Raw genomic sequence first — 14,703 nt, forward strand, 5'->3', positions numbered from 1 at the left:
CCTTACAGGGAGACTAGCCTGGTGGCAAATGCTTTTATCAGAATATGATATCCAGTATGTCACACAGAAGGCCATCAAAGGAAGTGTCCTTGCAGATCATCTTGCTCATCAGCCATTAGAAGAGTATCAGTCAATGAAGTTTGACTTTCCTGATGAAGATATCATGAAACTGGATGATAATGAAGGACCCGAACCAGGAGAGCGATGGACTCTCACGTTCGATGGCGCATCGAATGCTATGGGCCATGGTATTGAGGCAGTTTTGACTTCTCCTCGTCAAACTCACATCCCTTTCACAGCTAGAATATGTTTTGATTGCACAAACAATGTCGCAGAATACGAAGCTTGCATAATGGGTCTCGAAGCAGCCATTGATATGAGAATCAAGATCCTTGAGGTTTATGGGGATTCTGCCTTGGTTATACATCAAGTGAGAGGTGATTGGGAGACAAGACACCCCAATTTAATTCCTTATAAGGACTATATCTTGGAGTTGCTGCCCGCTTTTGAGGAAATCACTTTCAGTCATATCCCCCGAGAGGAAAATCAATTGGCAGATGCTTTGGCTACTTTGGCAGCTATGTTCAGAGTTAGCTCCCCTAAAGAAGTGCCAGACATAAGGATCCTCCATTACAAAGAACCTGCACATGTATTTCCTGCTCATTGTCTCACTACTGAAGGGGTGTATGACGAAAAGCCTTGGTATTATGACATCAAAAGGTGTGTTGAGAAGCAAGAGTATCCCGAAGATGCTACGATTGGTGATAAGCGAACGCTTCGAAGGTAAGCATCCAAATTCTTCTTGTCAGGAGACGTCCTGTACAAAAGAAACTATGATTCAGTTTTGCTCAGATGCGTGGATAGACACGAAGCAGAATTGATCATGCGGGAAATTCATGAAGGATCTTTTGGAACCCATTCCAGTAGGCACTCCATGGCCAAAAAGATCTTGCGAGCAGGATATTACTGGATGACAATTGAAAGTGATTGTTATGTGTATGTGAAGAAATGTCACAAATGCCAAGTGTATGCTGACAGAATTCATGTTCCTCCAACTCCTCTGAACGTCCTGACGTCGCCTTGGCCCTTTGCTATGTGGGGTATAGACATGATTGGACGAATTGAGCCACAAGCTTCAAATGGGCATAGATTTATTCTTGTTGCTATCGACTACTTCACCAAATGGGTCGAAGCTGCTTCCTACAAGAACGTAACCAAGCAAGTCGTTACTCGCTTCATCAAGAAAGAAATCATATGTCGATATGGGGTTCCGAATAAGATCATCACTGATAATGGGTCCAATCTTAACAACAAGATGATGGCAGAGTTGTGCGAAGAATTCAAGATTGAACACCACAACTCATCACCCTATCGGCCAAAGATGAATGGCGCAGTCGAAGCCGCCAACAAGAATATAAAGAAGATCGTCCAGAAAATGGTTAGAACGTATAAAGATTGGCACGAGATGTTGCCATTTGCTTTGCATGGCTATAGAACTTCGGTTCGTACTTCAACTGGGGCAACTCCCTTCTCTCTTGTCTACGGTATGGAGGCCGTACTTCCTGTCGAAGTGGAAATTCCTTCGTTGAGGGTCTTGATGGATGCCAAACTCAATGAAACAGAGTGGGTTCAAACGAGGCTTGACCATCTCAATCTAATTGAGGAGAAACGCTTATCCGCCATCTGCCATGGCCAGTTGTACCAAAAGAGGATCAAGAAAGCGTATGACAAGAAAATTCGGCCTCGAGAGTTCCACACAGGCGACCTGGTTGTAAGGAAGATTTTGCCAATTCACACCGATCCAAGGGGCAAATGGACTCCCAACTATGAGGGACCATACATTGTGAAGAAAGCATTTTCAGGTGGTGCTTTAATCCTGACAAAGATGGATGGGGAAGACGTTCCGCTTCCAGTCAATTCAGACTCAGTCAAAAAATACTACGCATAAGAGACCCGCTAGGTCGACGTACCTAGGCAAAAATAAGGGCCTCCCGGCAGACCAAAAAGGTTTGGGGGATAAAACAAAAAAAGAATAACCCGCTAAGTTGAAAACCCGAAAGGGCGACTTAGGCAAAAGGGGGTATCCCGCTGGATTGAAAACCCGAAAGGGCGATCCAAGCAAAAGTTAGGGATCAAAAGCGAGAGGCTGCAGTCTGAATATCCTTCACAAAGACCACTATACGCCCTTGGCAGAACGGACAGATCAATCCAACCATTACCCTTCTGAAGCATAGCATTGAGAGAATCGAGGATATGGGAACTGTAGCAATATCAGTTTTAATGGAAATCCGAGCATTTCTCTTTGCCATTTTGCTCTTTGCATTTTATTTTCTTCTTCGCAACTACCTCATTTAGGAGTTGCTTCCTTGTACAGAAGCCTATTCATAAGCATTCCATCAATAAAATGATCTTTTGATAAAAAGCGTTCCTTCCTACTTCTCATTTTTCGCATGCGAGGTGTGATTTAATTCGTTATTAAACATTGCATTGAAAGCATGGGGGGGATAATAATCTAGAATAAAAACGAAACATGATGTTACATAAACATAAAAGTGCTCTAAGGAGCACCATTTGCATCCAAACGTTGTTTTTCTGTGCAGGTTGCAGGTTCTAATGGTCGCTCCGACCTCTCTCTTATCACAAAGATCATCATCATCCGCCCGCGTGAAAGTTCAAACGTGTAATTCACCAACACTGGTAAACATGGGGCACCTGGGAAGATCCATTTCCCTCTTCCATATGGCGGACAAAGAAGAGTCTCTCAAAACTCACCATCCCCAAGCAATTCAGGATGTAAGGGAAGTCGAGCGAAGTTGCCTCCTCCTTAATAAAGCCATGCTCTAACCCTCAGCATAGTTTCCAATAATCTTTGGTACTGTAGGGTTCTAACGTCAACTCATATTGGCATTTCAAGACAACAAGCAACGGACCCCAATGATCTTGATCCCCTATCACACCGATGCCTTTATTTGGCACCCTTTGCATATAGAATCCACTGCATATAACATTGCATCCTCAAAAGCGTAGCATATCCGTCAAAGCGGATCATTACGCCATAGAAAAATTCAAACATGCATACAAAGCCTAAGCCAGATAATACAAATCGGCACTCAATCAAGACATCGATACTTCCCCACATAAAAGTTGTCCTTACAAACTCCGATTGATATCTGCTACCACATTACAAATCTCCCCAAGCCACGGTGCCGATACTTGGTGTCCTCAATCCCCAGAAGAAGTCTCGTTTTTCTCTCCAGTATGGATCGGACACAATGTTTTTCTTCGTCAGATTCGTTGTCTCCGAGGTTATTTCCCATGGGCTGCGTGCAGATTAGAGCGCGAATGAGGGTGGGCATTCAACCCATCTCATTGTTCAATCGTTTGAATAAACCATACTTGGTGTGTGGCAATTCGAACGATTGCCACTCTTGAAGAGTTACACCCCACCTTTGGCCTGAGTGATCAATGTAAATCTTATGCTTCGTCAGCATCAATATCCCCGTAATCACCCATGGTTACTGTCATCTTATTTCTGAGCCTAGTCGTCCCTAGTCTCTGTGATTCCTTCCCTCGTACGGGAAAATTTTTCAGATCCAACCCCCGTGTTGCGTATCCTTTGCCTTCCGTCCTGGCAAATTATTTCAAGACTAAATCCCAATCCCCAGTAAGTCCATCTACCAAGCTTCTCAAATACTCGTCTGTATCTCCTTCTGATGCTCGTATGTGTCATTCTTTCGATACTCGTCTGTATCTCCTTTTGATGCTCGTATGTGTCATTCTTTCGATACTCGTCTATATCTCCTTTTGATGCTCGTATGTGTCATTCTTTCGATACTCGTCTGTATCTCCTTTTGATGCTCGTATGTGTCATTCTTTCGATACTCGTCTGTATCTCCTTTTGATGCTCGTATGTGTCATTCTTTCGATACTCGTCTGTATCTCCTTTTGATGCTCGTAAGTGTCATTCTTTTGATACTCGTCTGTATCTCCTTTTGATGCTCGTATGTGTCATTCTTTTGATACTCGTCTGTATCTCCTTTTGATGCTCGTATGTGTCATTCTTTCGATACTCGTCTGTATCTCCTTTTGATGCTCGTATGTGTCATTCTTTCGATACTCGTCTGTATCTCCTTTTGATGCTCGTATGTGTCATTCTTCCGATACTCGTCTGTATCTCCTTTTGATGCTCGTATGTGTCATTCTTTCGATACTCGTCTGTATCTCCTTTTGATGCTCGTATGTGTCATTCTGTCGATACTCGTCTGTATCTCCTTTAAAACACTTGTCTATCTTACCTTCCCACCAGACATACTTCTGCTCCGATCACTTCAATGTAGTAAACATTTCCTTTGAGAACCTTGTATTGGCACCTTGGGCTACGTTACAAGCTCTCACCATTCATCCAATGACTCACTGTAAATATTTCCATCAGAAAAACAAAAATTCTCTTTCCCCAGCAGATATCAAAACAAAAATAAAAGAATAAAGACCACTCCATCTCCTCGGGACAAATTTCAGGTCTTCGGTATTTAATCTTCTTCTACTTCGAATGTTCGAAAGGCTGGCGCCAATCTCACCTTCGAGTATAAGACGATTAAATAGGGGCAGCTGTCATACCCCAAATTTGTCCTACCCTTTAACTTCTGACTGGCTTAGGCTTTGCATTCATGTACATACATCACTTAGGTCATAATCCATACCCATACATACATATCATTGGTATCAATCAAAGACTAGCAAGAGAGAACTCTGATGGCAAGGAATTTCTTACCAAATGTGAGGATCTGAGGTGATTATGTGGCTGTGTTTTCATTGAAGTCTTCCCGGATTAGGGTTCCTCTCAACTCAGGGCACTGATTGAAGGGTACAAGCTCGCAAATCATCTGGTCTCCCAAATCAGGGTTTCTTTGACCAAAGTCAACCAGTCGACTTAGTGGTCAACATTTAATCAGGAGTGGATTCTATGAATGGGAAGCTCTCATACTGACTATGTGGATGTGTTTGTTTGACTGGACTTGACTGGAAGAGATTTAATTGGGAATTCCATCAATAGTCGGAAAAATCAGAACAGTTGACTTTTGGGTCAGAATCAGAAGAATTAGTCAAATATTGACTTTTGGTGGAAAATTAATCAAGAAAAGTCAAAGAATGGATAGAATCGGGAGTTCGACAAAAAGTTGTCAAAAATAGCAAAAAGACAAATTTCCAGCACTTGGAAAATTTTTTGGAACTTTAAATCTTGATGAGCAGTCCACTTCAGCCCTAGTTTACACGTGGCAAATGACTTTTTCTGAAGAAACTCCCAACATCAAAGTTGTTCCTCTCATGGAGGAGAACAACTTTGTAGTTGGACACTTTTTCATTTGAAGCTTGTATGAAGAGTTAAAATGGTATAAAGTTACTGAAAATTCATCTAAACCAAGTCATAATCCAAGTCATAAGTCAGGTCATGACCCGGCATTTTAACAAACACATGGCATGCTAAATCTCGAGCTATCTTTAGAGCCCTACAAAATTGCCATCAATGCAAACTTGGTATCATCCTCTTCTTTGCCATCTCCTCTATCCATTGGACCAAGAATTGGGTCAATTGAACAAATATTGAGTGAGATGCAAGCTTTCAAAGTTGTGCCCCTACACTGACCAAATCCTGCATCCAGCCAAGGCAGATTTCTGGGGCACACGAGGGCATTTCAGCAAACACATGGTGTGCCAGTTTCTAATGTGCTTTTCTTCCTCCACAAGCCTTCATTTTGAACAAGCTTAATATTGAAGTGTTCTTTGCCATGCCTCCTATCCATTAAACCTAGTTTCATTAATTTTGGGCAAGCATGGAACAAGAAAGAGAACTCTGAAGTCATGCCCCGGTCAAAATCATTCCTATGCCCTGCATGTAGCACTGAGCCTTGCCATGTACACGTAGGGCATGCACCAGCCATGCAACCAAGTTTCATGTTACTTTGTGGAAGCTCCAAGCATTATCCCAAGAAGCCTATAACATCAATATTGTTCCATTACATGCCCTCTTTGCAATGAGTCCAAAAATGGCTCAATTGGAGGACTATGGTGAGAGATATGCGCATGGGAAGAAAGCACTTTGAGCATCTTTCTTGGCACGAGGTATGGTTGAACTTTGCAGCAAGCCTTGATAGCATTAACACATCACCACTAGCTTTTCTTCATTAAACCATGCGTACATTGTATATGTGAAAGCATTTGGGAGACTTGCCATAACTACACAAACTTGTGCATTAAGCATTGCCTAATAAAGTCCCACATTCAAGAGGATTGGAAAGTTGCTGCAAGTTGTTCATTCACTAAAGCCCCACATTCAAGAAAACCTCCCTCTCCACCAATCATTTGCCCTATAAAAGCAAGCTCCCATTCTCATTTCACGGATTCACTTTTCCCTCACATACTCTCATTCTTCCATTTTTCTCAAAGCCTCACCCTCCTTTCTCTCTCATCTCCTCTCTCTCTCTCCACCACAACAAACTCCGGCCACCACCATTAACCACCTTCTATAAACCTCCACCACTGCCGCCACCTTCATCATTTTCATCAATCTCCTCCTACCATAGCTAACTCCGGCCACCATTCTTTCTACTCAACTTTCAGCAACAACTACAATCTCCTTCCACCATCAATATGCAGCACTGAACAGCATCATCATCCTCTCTAGGATCTTACGCTCGCCATACTCAAGAAATTACATCAAGATCCTTCAGAAGTTCTCTAAAGCTCCTCGTCCAAAATCCTATCAGGTAAACTTCGTGAACACTTTCTCCACATTTAGCTGCATACTGTAGAACACTGCTAATGTGCTTAATGTTTCTGTGCTTGATGAGAATGTGTGCCATTTGTTATGTGAAGATCTTTTTCTCTTAATTCGGTTAAAGTGATAGCGTAGCATTTTCAGTGTTTGTTGCGTGAATATGATGAACTCTAGAATCCTCAAGGAACCTGTTGATGTGCTTGTTTTTTATTTTGGCAAAGTTGATGATAGTTAGGGTTTTAGATCTAGGTTCGGTTATGAGGTTAGAGAAAGAATTAGTAGAATCCGGGGCCGGATCTATAATCTACGCCAAAAACCGAGTCGGGCAGTGGTGGTCTGAGTTTTTTCTGGGCGCGTGTGGTGGTGGTCGACGGCGGACCTCGCCGGAGAAGAAGACCGGAGCTCAGCTCCGGCGCCTGTGTCATCCTCTTGGCTCTTTCCCGTTTTGCTTGCGTGTCAGCCTTTTATTGGCTTGCTTCCCATTAGTTTGCTATTCTGTCTTATGCATATGATTAGAATGATGATGTGCGATCTTGTAATTGGCTACTGTGTTAGTTTTGTATTTAGTGATTTTAAATGAGGATGGTGACCAATTGATGTACGTTACATTGCAATAAAAACTATGGTATCACATGCTGGTTAATAAAAGAGGATAAAAAATAAATGTTGAATAACTGAAGTGGAATAATGAGAGGGAGCGTTGGGCCTCTCGTGTGTGGGCTTTGCCCTATTTCAGCATCACATATCCTTTCTCTACTAATACACCATACGCTTATGACCCTGGGCCTGAACGCTAGCGCTATTTCCACCCCCCTGTTTTACGGCCCAGTTTTTTTTATTAACTAATCTCAGTTCATGTTGATTGTTAATACACCCCTCCCTGCTGTTAATAACGAGAATAATAAAAACTGATTTTCCTTTAATTCTTTTTGCATATTAATTCACCCTTTTTAAATAAAATTGACAAAAAACATTTCTCACCTAATTAGACTTTTTAGAGTTTTTACTTTCTTTAATTGTTTTCTTAATTGTTGTTTCCTTGAATTTTGATTGGTTGATAAACCATAAAGAAATAATAAATAAATAATTTTAGTCTTTAATTGGTCTTTCACATGAATAAAAACAAAGTTGCTTGTGAATATATTTTCATGAATAGTTTAGCTTTAATTCTTTTCTTTTTGTGAATACTTTCAATATATTGTGAAATGCTTAAATAGATTTTTAGAATAATCCATAACATAGATTTAGAAATTAGGAATGGCTCCCTCTTTTCATTTCTTTTTCTTTTACAACACTAAAACATCTAAAAATATTCGAAATAAAATCCCTTTAAAAAATACAAAGAAAATACTTAAAACACTAATAATCAAAGTGAAAATTCTTAAAAAGGGAATGGAAGCTTGAACGTCCCTTGCTTAAGGGAATGTTCGAGTGCTTGGATCTCCCTTGCTTAAGGGTTCCATTCAGGCGTAAGTTCCCAACTTCTAAAAAACACAAACCAAAGAGTAACTCGAGTTTCCCTTGCTTAAGGGATTTCCTCGAAACACTCAAAGTCTCTCTCATCTCTCCTTTCTTTAGGGCATTGTTATCTCCGCTCTATTGCATCCTAGGTCGATCCCTTATGCAAGAGCGCGAGCGTTAACTCCGCCCAACTAAAAAACACAAAAACAAACAGAAAATCTTGAGCCGAGCTACGGTAACTCTGATTCCTGAAAAGGATACGTAGGCAGCGGGGTAGGGCCCGTGCGAGTATAATTCTTTATTTTGCCTACATTTTGCATGCATTCGCATATAGACATAGACATTAGTACACACCCTTTAGTTAGAAACAAACATAGGTGGATACCATCGAGTACGATGGGCGTGAGGGGTGCTAATACCTTCCCCTCGCGTAACCGACTCCCGTACCTTGATTCTCTGGTCGCAAGACCCTGTTCCTTCCTTTGTTAGGTTTTCTGATATTCCTTTCCCTTATGGGATAAATATATTGGTGGCGACTCTGTTCATTTTTCGCGAGCGTGCGACACCTATTACCTAAGACCACATAATAGATACTAAAAGGAAGAGTCCCCCCTTACCTCGATGAATTTCTTGAATGCTCTCCTTCCGGTTTCATGTTCATGCCTCTTTCTCTTCTCTTGCCCTTTTCACGTGTTCTTCCTTTCTCTCCCCAAATGGTTCCTTTTCTTATTTTATGAAAAATAAAATAAAATGAACACCACTTAGTAAAAAGGCCTAACCAAATAGCACCCCTCTTTTACTAACATCACACCATAAGCCCAATAGCCCTTATTCCATCATTTTCCAATTAAGTCCAAATAAAATACTAAAATTCCAATTATTTAATTTAAATCCAAATTAAATTAATAAACTGAAATTATGGGGTGTTACAACTCTCCCCCACTAAAAGAGTTTTCGTCCTCAAAAACATACCTTAGACGAAAAGTTCCGGGTAAGAGTCCTTCATCTGGTTCTCTAACTCCCATGTAACATTTCCACCGGTTGGTCCTCCCCAAACCACTTTCACCATTGCTATATCTTTACCTCGCAACTGCTTCACCATACGATCCTCAATCCTCATAGGTAATGCCTCTACAGTTATATTATCTCGCACCTGTATATCATCTACCTGAATCTCATGAGACGGATCCGCAATGTATTAGCGAGTGCCTCTACTGGGATACATGGAACACATCATGCAAATTAGCGAGTGCAGGCAGTAAAGCAATCTGATAAGCAACCTTCCCAATCTTCTTAGTAATCTGAAATGGACCAATTAAACGTGGAGTTAACTTCTTCGACTTCAAGGCTCTCCCAATGCTAGTCATCGGAGTAACTCGCATGAATACATGATCTCCCTCCTTAAATTCAATATCGTTCCTTCTTTTGTCATGGTAACTTTTCTGACGACTCTGAGAAGCTCTCATCTTCTCCTAAATCATCTTGATCTTTTCTGTAGTTTGTTGCATAATCTCCGGTCCAACCACCGCATTTTCTTCAAATTCGTACCAACATAACGGCGTTCTACATCTACTACCATACAATGCTTCAAACGGAGCCATACCGATACTCGAATAATAACTATTGTTGTAGGTAAACTCAACCAAAGGTAAATAACTATCCCAAGCACCACCTTTCTCTAATACACAAGCTCGTAATAAATCATCTAACAATTGAATCGTTCTCTCCGTCTGACCATCTGTCTGCGGATGATAAGCAGAACTCAACCTCAACTTAGTACCTAAAGCTTCTTGCAATCCTGTCCAGAACTTAGAAGTAAACCTCGGATCTCTATCCGACACAATAGTAGCCGGAACCCCATGCAAACTCACTACCTTCTCAACATACAACTGAGCCAACTTCTCAATCGGATAATCCATTCTTATTGGAATAAAGTGAGCAGATTTCGTCAACCGGTCTACAATAACCCAGATAGAATCACAATTCTTGCTCGTTCTAGGTAAACCAGATACAAAGTCCATAGAAATTCCATCCCACTTCCAATCTGGAACCCATCAATCCAGACGGTTTCTGATGCTCAATTTTTGACTTCTGACAAATTAAGCAAGCATAAACAAACTCAGCAATTTCCTTCTTCATTCCAGGCATCCAAAATAACTTCTTCGAATCATGATACATCTTGGCAGCACCAGGATGAATGCTTAATCCACTTCGGTGTCCTTCTTCCAGGATACTCTTTTTGATCTTAGCAACATCGGGTACACACACTCGGTCTCCAAACCTCATAACGCCATTCTCATCAACTCGGAATTCACCTCCTCGACCTTGGTTAATCAATGTCAACTTATCTACCAAGCCAACGTCAGATTTCTGTCCGTTTCTAATTTCCTCAAGGATACTATTAGTTAACTTCAACATCCCCAACTTAACACTATTAGAAGTACTTTCGCATACTAAACTCAAGTCTCGAAATTGCTCTATTAAATCCAATTCTCGCACCATTAGCATAGTCATATGCAATGACTTCCTACTTAATGCATCAACAACAACATTTGCTTTACCATGATGGTAATTCAAACCGAAATCATAGTCCTTTAGAAATTCTAACCATCTTCTCTGTCTCAATTAAGTTTCTTCTGATCGAAGAGATACTTCAGACTCTTATGATCACTGAATACCTCAAATCGAGAACCATAGAGATAATGTCTCCATAGCTTCAACACAAACACCTGTTTACGGTGATTTCCGGTAAACAACCGCTAGTCTTCCAAACTATAATAAATATGATTTGGTTACTCGCAGGATCGACTAGATTGATCCTAGGACACATAGTCAAGAAGATTGTCATCAACGTTCATTCGAACCATATTCATTATTTGTCTTCTTCAATAAGCGTTGTTCGATTAAAGAACAAATAGTCTTGACAATCACTTTGTTATATATAAATGTGACTTCAGCGAAAAGATAAGTAACATAACATAGAAAATTAAAAGGACTATTGAAACGTAAAGAATCTTAAACTGCAAAAATGTTAAAGACTTTGAAAGTAAATAACATGAAAGTAATTCGAAAGTAAATGACATTAAAGTAAAGATACAGAAATGTAAATGGCAAGAAGTAAACGAAATGCAGTAATTCTGGAAGATATTTAAAAACAAAAGATAATACACATGTATTAAAATGGTGGTGTCATACGTACATTTTCTCAGCGAACTCTTTCTCTTAACGCTTGATACTTGAGTAAATATGTGAGTGATTTGTACAAAATGAACACACAGAATCCTAACATTAAGACTCCTATTTATACTAGTTTCGACCTTAACGGTCCTATACTAATCTGCTGCCATGTTTCTCATAAGAACTTCTAGCGATGCCATCTGTTACTTGGACAGTTATGAAACCGTCTTCGAATTTCAAATCTTCCCGCCTGAGTCTGTCTTCGACGCGTGGCAGTATATTAAACAAACACTACGAAAAAACACGCTAAGTAGTAATACTTGAATATATTTATAAATTTGTCTAAGTCCCCGAAGACACATACTTTGCACTAGCTTTCAGTATTCATTATCTTCATAGCGAACTTAGAAATCTTTACTCTCGAAGCATGACCATCAGTAGCCATTCTTTTATTTTTAGGGGATGGCCATCAGTAACCATCTTTCCTTCGATTTTCTACTTCTTCGAAGGATAAATACTACAAAACGAAATCTTCAGCTAACAAATTGCCCCCAATAAATGCCTGTTTCGAGAGTCAACAGAAATAGGCGTTTCTTGTCATTATAAGATTTCGTTCTTTATTGATCTTTGAGAGTTCCAAGACTGCTGACTAACGTCATAATCATTGATGACCCTGTTTCCGAAACGTCTTGTCATTTTCAAAGATGTCTTCTCATAACTTACATTCCCACGTTTTAACCTTACTTCTTGATCATTACTCCTACATACTAGGAGTGAAGCTAACTTTATTCGACCGCCGTTGGATTAAATCACCAGCCGCCACGTGTTCCTTGGATTTTACCCAAAAGATTTAAAAAGGGTTTCCGTTAAACCTTTAAATACTTGGTCTTGCACTTCTACACAACCTTTCATTCCTATTTCTTCATCTTCTTCAAAAAACCAAACATCTTCAATCTCTTCAAAATCTCGTTCTCTTAATCAGAAATTTCTCTATGGCTTCATCTTCAAATGTTCTTCAACCTGCTCTGAAGCTCCAATCAACAACACGGTCTGGGGAACAAGAGCACGTTCAAAACCCTAACACCGAGGAAATACGCGCTATTTACGCTTCCCAGGTAATCATTCCCTTTGAACTTTCTGGAAAATCTCTCGCTTTTATGGGTCCATTACCAGGTGAAAATATCCCATCTCTGAATAAATTCTTCCCTGCTTATTACAAGACTAGACCATTAGTTAGCAAAATTAGGATAGATGAAGATGGCTGTTCTCCCTCAGGAAAATCCGCTAACATGGAAGAAACTCCAACTGTAACTCCTTTAGCTTTAGCGAAAATTAGGTTAAACTATATGACCAACTCTGTAAAAGTGTTTAGGTCAATTCCTTTGGCCAAAGATCCTGATTTGTACTATGCCTGGTTAGAAAAAGTAGAGAAACAGAAAGAATCCTTCTGGAAATCGTTAGGAATATACGATTTGATTCAACTGTCAAAGAAAGGTTTAGAATACAACCAACCCATGTTAGTAGCAGCGGTTCACTTTTGGGATGCTTCTCACAACACTTTCCATCTCCCCTGTGGAATGGTTACCCCTACTCTTTTTGATGTGGCTGCGATTACAGGACTTCGACCAACTGGCGAAACCTTCGATCCTAACGAAATGGATAATGATACTATTGGTTTTAATGACTCACAAGTCACTTATACTGCATTCATCCAGAAGCATCATATTACCACCGAAACGGCAGTATCCGATGAAGAACATATTGCTTTTCTAGCGCTATGGCTTTCACGATGTGCCTTCTGCTCAAGATCTATTCAAGTTGCAAAGAGATACCTTTGCATGGCTAATCAGTTGCATGCTGGAAAAAAGCTCAACCTCAGCCAACTGCTTTTAGGGTCTCTTTATGAAAACCTCAGCGACGCTGCAACCCTCACCAAGAATTTCAAATCCGGTAGTTTACTTTATGCTGGCCCTTTCTGGCTATTACAACTGTGGCTTAATGCTACATTCGAAACTCATCTTCCCTTTCGAGGAAACGTCAATGAGGAGGATAGCAAAATCAAGAATCGAACTATAGAAGGGACCAGGTTAGCTTACCTAACTCCAAAAGAATAAATTGGAAAGCTTCGTGAACACTTCTTGGCGTATTCAATGATGTTTGCCCGGCATAACCAGTTCGATCCTTCTATGGCCCCCTTTGTACACAGAACAATAGGTCCTGAATGGTTTACTCGAAAATTTCCATCAACATCTCAGGATCAACAAACTGAGTCTATGGAAATTTGGAAAGCCTTTCTGACTCCAAGGTTATTTTCCCATCGCCTTCGACCATCAAAAGGTCAATGTATTCTCATGTGCTACCAACCAAATTTGGTCTCGAGACAGTTTGGGTTGGTTCAAATAAAACCCAAGTGTTTATATGAGAAAAGAAACCATATGTGTTTCCATACCTTGTACTTGACTGAAGAAGAATGTAAAACAAAAATCAACAAATACGTTGGCACCACCAATCTTCATCCTGTCTCTTTCGAACCTGCTTTTTATTCTACACCAGACTTTCATCAATGGTGGACGGATTATTATCGCTCCCAAATCTTTGATGCTGATAGCCTTGCTCAAGAACTAACTGCAGCTTTTACTGATGTGCAGGAGAATTTTCAAAAAGGTACTTCAACTCATATTAAAGAAATCCAAGCTTTTCAAAAATTCTTTGAAACTATCTATAGGCCTGATGATCTTAGTCGGACCGTTCGTGAGGCTGCAGTCATTTTGCGCGAAAAGTTTTCCGCCAAACTGGATAAGTTGAAGTTGCCCTCGTATGTTCGACCAGAACTACGTTATGAAGTGGCTTTCAAACTTAATCCTCCAAAATTCCCTCCACTACCAAGTGCTGATTTTGGTGTGGCTCTAAGTCCTCCTTTCCCAGACTGGTTCGTGTGTGGGAATGCTCTCAAAATTCTTCGAGAGAGTACCAAAAAACGCGTTGAACGAGTGGTTCCGACTAAACATACCTTGGATACTTTCAAAGGACATCTTCATATAGATCTTAAACATGTTCGTGTCCTGACCCCAATACCTGAAGGTCTGGATTAAGACAATCTTTTCGACTGACTTTTCTTTTCTTTGCTGATATACTGATTTCAGTTTCAACTACAGTTGTTGCACGAAGGAGGAGGATCAAGGAAGCTTCTGCCCAAAAAGATTCTGGGACATCTAAGAGCAACAAACCAAGTGAAAGTGATTCCATCGTTACTGGCAAGAAGCCTACGGTACATACTCATCTCATATTCT

Source organism: Vicia villosa, linkage group LG1 (genome assembly GCF_029867415.1).
Source record: "Vicia villosa cultivar HV-30 ecotype Madison, WI linkage group LG1, Vvil1.0, whole genome shotgun sequence".
NCBI classification, from domain to species: Eukaryota; Viridiplantae; Streptophyta; class Magnoliopsida; order Fabales; family Fabaceae; genus Vicia; species Vicia villosa.